The sequence below is a fragment of the Nannospalax galili genome, unplaced genomic scaffold, assembly GCF_000622305.1.
Source record: "Nannospalax galili isolate Female #2095 unplaced genomic scaffold, S.galili_v1.0 scaffold1198, whole genome shotgun sequence".
Taxonomy (NCBI): Eukaryota; Metazoa; Chordata; class Mammalia; order Rodentia; family Spalacidae; genus Nannospalax; species Nannospalax galili.
The window spans coordinates 26,719-33,129 of record NW_008340898.1 but is presented as its reverse complement, the minus strand read 5'-3'; the positions used below and the strand labels follow the sequence as shown (position 1 = coordinate 33,129).

Below are 6,411 nucleotides of genomic sequence, written 5' to 3'. Positions count from 1 at the left end.
CGAGAAACCAAACAACCCAATTAAAAGATGGCCTAAGAAGCTGAACAGAGAGTTCTCAAAAGAAGAAGTCAAGATGGCTATGAAACATCTTAAAATATGTTCAACATCACCAATAATTAAGGAAATGCAAATTAAAACCACTTTAAAATTCCACTTTACCCCATTCAGACTGGCTATGATCAAGAAAACAAATGATACCAAATGTTGGGGAGGATGTGGGGAAAGGGGAACACTCATCCACTGCTGGTGGGGCTGCAAAATGGTTCAACCCCTATGGAAAGCAGTGTGGAGAACTCTTAAAAAACTACAAATGAACCTACCATTTGAAACAGTTATACCACTCCTTGGCATATACCCAAAGAACTCGTGCTATTGCAGAGACACTTGTACATCCATGTCTGTTGCTGCTCTTTTCACAAAAGCTAAGAGATAGAAGCAACCTAAGTGCCCCTCAATTGATGAGTGGTTAATGAAAGTGTGGTTCCTTTATATGATGGAGTTTTACTCAGCAGTAAGAAAGATGAAATCATGAAATTTGCAGGTAAATGGATGGAACTAGAAACTGTTAAACTAAGTGAAGTAACACAGACTCAGAAAAAAATCGACATATGTTCTCCCTCATATGTGGATCCTAGAGCCAGACTCTGTTAAGTATGCAACCAGGCATAGCTACAGGAACCAGGATAATGGAAAGGAAACAGTGAGGTAAAGGAAAAGAAATAACCTTAAAGAGAAGAACAGTAGGAAACAGGCCTTAATAAGGGAGATATGGATAAATATTGGGTTAGTTTAAGGGAGCGAGGAGGGAAGGGTATACAAGGAGCTTAGGGGATAAAGGGAAAGAAGGAGCTCAAGAGAGGTAGGACCATAAGAGAAGGGTATTAGTAAGGAAGAAAGGGGGGAAATGGGAGCACCTTAAGAGGGAAAACCATAATGCAGGGGTGAAACATTGTGAGAGATAAACAATGCCTAGCTAGTTTTGAAAACCAGAGAGGACCATATTACTCCTACAACCTACTGACAAATTATACATAGCAGATCAAGAAATATATGTCTAGGTAAGGTTTTTCTAGAAGAACTGATCTTTGCCCAAGATTTATCTGCATAGCACACAGTAATTAAAAATAGCAAACTGGTGGAACTAACCTTCCTGGGTGTTTAACAGACATACTTTGAGGTTTATAATAATTTGGACAGAGGGACATTAAGGACACTTTTTGCTTCTTGCCCTCCTAGGTCGACTAGTTCCAAGGGACTATGAGCACCACTCAAAATGTCCTACAATGGTGGTGGGTCACCTGTCCTCTTGATCAGGAAGGCCAAGGAGACCTCACCAGATGGACTTGAATCAGTGTCCAGTCTGTAAAGAGAACAATCAACACAGAGGAATCATTTCCTCCATGCTCCAAGTGAAGACAACCACGGTTGTGCAGGACCTTTGACTTATCTTCACATAGGTGGAACTGGTAAAAGAAAGGAGCCAGGGGCTCCTTCCAAGCCCATGTGACCCCTGAGGAACAGATGGTCAAACGACCTTAAGAGTAAAAATAAATCAGTTTACCTGGACCAACTGTATGGCCTTAAACACCCAAAAGGAAAGTATAACCAAAGATTAAAGGGGCCAATATAGTTTCATAAGAGTCCCTATGTATAGCTAAAGGCTACATAACAAGCAACAATGCCAGACAGGCAATACCTTCTTTTGAGTTGTTGGCCAGGTTGGCCAAAGAGATTCCTAGATAGTAACCCAGCATAGAACTGGGAGATTGAACAGCAGACCCCAATCTTTTCCAAAGGAATATTGACAACAGATTACCGCTAGATGAGGAACGGCTGACCCTCCTGGAACAAAGGCATCTAGATAAGCTGACTAGATTCACCAGAGAGGCAAGTGGTGGGGAATGACCGGGGGATCCCGACCACACAGCAGTCAGTAGCCGAGATATCAGAATGTAGGGCTCCAGTAGGGGGAGGGAGGCTATGGGAGGGTGCTACCTGGGAAGTGGGTGTATAAATAAAAAAAAAATTCTTCAAAGCATAAAAATTTTCTCCTTAACATTCAGTAGATATGAAAAACATTACCATTGAAATCTACCTGATGACTTTATATCCATGCTCAGACGCCAAGGAGCTCAGAAAGTAACCGACTATGACTAGTAGTAATCAGATATATAGAGATTAGAAACGGATGTGCATCTTAGTGTTAATTTTATTAATAATGAATTTTTCTGTATGAAACTATTTTAATAATTAAATGGAGGATCTTTTTAAAAAATTGTATTTATTGTTTTTATTTTATGTGTATGCATGTATTGCCTACTGGTAGGTAAGTGTACCCTAATTAATCTGTAAACCTAAAAATTTACAACCAATTTTGAAAGAGATGCATCTTAGCTCTGGAAATTGTTATTAAATATGTCAATGCTGTTATAATGAAATGCTTCTTTTAATTATTTGTTTATTAAATAAATAATTTTTAAAACTTTTAAAAAATATTTTAAAGAAAGGAAGTTTTTAGGCACATCTGAAATTATTTCAGAGTTTCAATGTTACCCACACATCTTGCTTGATTTTCTCCTAATATTCTTGTGTTAGATGATGGCCTACTATGTACACTCACATTTGGACAGTGTGAGAGTAGAAGGTGATGTTATATAACAACTATGTCTGCACAACAGGGCTACATCAAGCTTTTTCTGGGCAAACCAAAATTCACAGTCACTAGCTCAAACTAAGCATTAAATTTTCATGGAGCATTTATGTGATTTCATTCCAACAGTCATCAAACATTTACTGAGTGTCTCTAAAACAAACATTCCAGTAGGTATATTTTTTCATGTTTTTGAGTGTGAAAATGGAGGTGGGAAACCACATACTGAAGTAGATCTGGTTCCTGAGCATAAGACCTCTGAGAAGTTTTTGAAACAGAATGTAGTAACCTACCTAGTCACAGTTAAATCACAGTTGTAGACCACATACAGATGTCCAGGAAATGGGATTCATGGAAAGATCATCACCAAAAGGCATGGGAACTTGGTAGTAAGCCACTTTAAAATTAAAGAGGAGCAAAGGGTCCAAGCAGTAATGTAGTGGGATGAGTAAGGTCATCATAACAAACTGAGATCTGATAACCCACTGTCATTTACTAAACCAAGGTTTTTGCAAGTCCTGACTCCCTAGAAGGAAATTCAGAACTTAGAGATCAAATGAATGCTCAACTTTAATGACTGGATAAGCAAACGAAGACCTGAATCAAACCACCTTCTCTGTCAGGTCATCATTCTAAACACTAGACCACCAGGGAGGCTCCACCCTCTGTGTGAAAAGGACAACTGGAATCACATTCAAACATGAAGAGGGGAAGGCCTGAGGTCAAGTGTGACAAATGACAATTAAATGTGTCTTCTTCCTCTGTCCTTGCCAAAACTATTTCTCAGAGAAATGAGTCACAAGTTGGGAATATCTCACTTACTGCATGCTTATAACATAAAGCATGTGGGGATATATCCTTAACGTCATCGTATTTTACAATTCAGACTTATGAGCCTTACAGAGTTCAACCCAATGTCATAAAGCTATGAAGAGTCAAGATTAGAGATTTCTACCAAGTTTTGTGTGACAGCAGAGTGTAAGCATTTAGTCACTGTCACATTCCCAAGAATCAACCTATGGCATTGTTGAGGGCCAAGGAAAATTGCCCACACATAACTTTGAGGACATGAAGTAATATTTGCAAATAGATGCTCATTACCTTAAGGAGGATCCTGCTATGAGCTGCCTGACATAAGAGGAGATAAGACCTAAGTGGAGACTACAGCTGTGACTCTGTCTCCCTAACATACAGATATATACATGTATAAAAAGCACACATTAGCATACATTAACTTTAGCGCCAAACTACAACCATGCCAGAGTAAAACATAAATATTACATAAAACACTTGAATGCAGGCACATGTACACATAAGCAATCACAGATCTGTCAGATCAGTAGTCATTCTCATTAAGAGAACTATACTCAGTCTAGATAGAAACAGATATTGTTTCACTTTGAAACAAATTTACACCTAATAAATAAGCACTGCCTGACACACAACACATTGAACATGAACATCACATGCAGTCATATGCACACACATAAAAAAACATACTATATACCCAGAGATACTCATGAGGTCATGAAGTAAAACAGAGCATTAAACCATCCCAGAAATATTCTATGAAGAATAGATGATTTTTCAAATCCCTGTAATCTGTATCTGTCTTTCTTACATGAAGAAGTGACTCTCTACGCCAATCCTCTCCTAAATACACTGTATTAATACAACAAAACACACAAGTTATGTGTGTTCTCACATAAACACACAGATCTACTACCAGGAAATGATTCCTCATCTTTTTCTGGCCTGTTACAAATCCTGATGAGCTCAAATATATTCTGTTCAGGCCTACTTCCTGAGCCGTCACTTTCTGCTCATGAAGAAGAGTAACCAAAAACAGGAAGGAGCTCTCCTTCCCAAGAGTCTGCTGGATGTTCCTGCGTGTTTTCGAGCAGCAGAAAAGTAGACAAGATGTGCGTCTCCCAACAACATCAATGTCCAGGAGGAAATAGCCCAAGTGTCTAGTGAGAAAAGGAACCAGCATGGACTAGTTGTATAATTTTCCATATTGCCCATTGGAGGGGATCGGTGAAGGGGCTAGATGGACTGAGCCACAAGAGAGAGGAGAACTGTGCCTGACCTTGATGCTCATGTGAGAAGCACCATTGATCCTAGTCATCATGGCTTCTGTTGCCACCTAGCATGGTCTGAAACAATCACAGATCATACACTGTCCCCAGACAAAACAAGGCCTTCCCTCACACACTCCCACAACACCAATTCTAACATCTTTAACAACTCAAAGCTATGGTTGTCTGAGAGTTTGTGGTTCTCTGTATTCCTCTAAGATACTCCACAGAGCAGGTCCTACGGTTTGTTCTTGAGGAAGCATGATGAGACTGAGTCCAAGGTCATTAATCACTGACTAGAGAACAGTACCAGCTATGTCCCTTATTCACAATGTCCCTAACCAAGAGCTCAAGTTCTAAGCTAATTAATAACACAAAACATGAAAGCATAAAATTCATGTGCAAATGTAAGTACAGAATGTTTTGTGCACAGTATGAGCGCCAGTTAAACCACTTACAGCTTTAATAAAAGTCTTAGAAAGAAAATTGCTAAGAGTGATATCAGCAGGTTGGCAGACTAGGTCTCCAGGTTTATACTTCCTCCAAAACATCCAATAAGCAACTATGCACAGATAAGAATGATAAGGATTCTAGAAATGAAGAGTAAAGGTGAGACATCCACTTTGGAAAACAAAAGTGGAAAAGCCACGGTAAAAGAGTAAGAAGAATGGGTCTGTCTAATTGCATTGCTCCACCCTAAGTCAGTAGCCTCCACTATTCAAAAGTGAGCTGAAGGGGTAGCGAGAAGGCTCTGCTCTTGCAGAGGTCCCTGGTTTCAGTCTCAACACCCACATGATGGCTAAGAACTGTCCTTAACCCTAGTTCTAGAGGGAATCCAAAGCCCTCTTCTGACCTCTGCATGCATTGCACTACATGCGTGCACTTACATGCAAGCAGGCAACACACATACACAAAAAATAAAATTAATAAATAAAATATTTTAGGTGAGCTAAAGACAGACATTCCTCCTCCTAAAAGTTTGGAAACCCTTCATGGAAGGTTCATTCAATCTGATCCCGTGTGGAGGTTGGGGACTACTAATAGTGACAGGTCACATGAGATGAGGTGAAAACAAAAGTAAGATGAAGTCAGGGAAGGTGCCACCCGCCTTTGATCCCAGCACTAGGGAGGCAGAGCAGGTGAGTTTCACTGAAATTCAGGCAAAGCTGGTCTACAGAGTGAATTCCAGAAGGGGCTACAGGGAGACCACGACTCAAAACAAGTGAGGTGAGGGTATCAGGGGAAAAGGATATGTTTGCCCACAACTATGCTTCATTCTGACCAAAGATAAGAAAGTACATATGAGAGAAACTAGCCAATAATACCAACTAAAGATACTCAGTCCATGAGGCTTCAGGGCTTCAGTGCTGCCTGACTTTCCCACGTATTCCAGGTGCTCTTGTGGAGTCTTATTTGGACTGATTCAAACCAACTCCTGCACTAACCCAGCAGTCAGTAATTCCAACCTGGGAGATGCTGGCCACTGCAGTTTGGGGATTTGTTCACCATCTGGGGAAAATAATAAAATCTGCGTACTCTTGGAGTTTACATTCTTCTGTACTAGTAACAGTTCTTTACTGGAAAAGTAAGATGTTAACAGAAGGGAAAATGGGATTATGGTTTATGGGAAAGTGTTGTAATATTTTGTAACCCTTTTGTAGATGTAAAAGAATTTGATATGAA

At 39.8% G+C, this 6,411-nt stretch overlaps 1 pseudogene; it reads right to left on the bottom strand.

The window, feature by feature from the left end:
* LOC115070886 overlaps nt 1–4,778 on the bottom strand; it is a 7,314-nt pseudogene extending 2,536 nt beyond the window's left edge.
* Between the last annotated feature and the right edge of the window lie 1,633 nt (nt 4,779–6,411).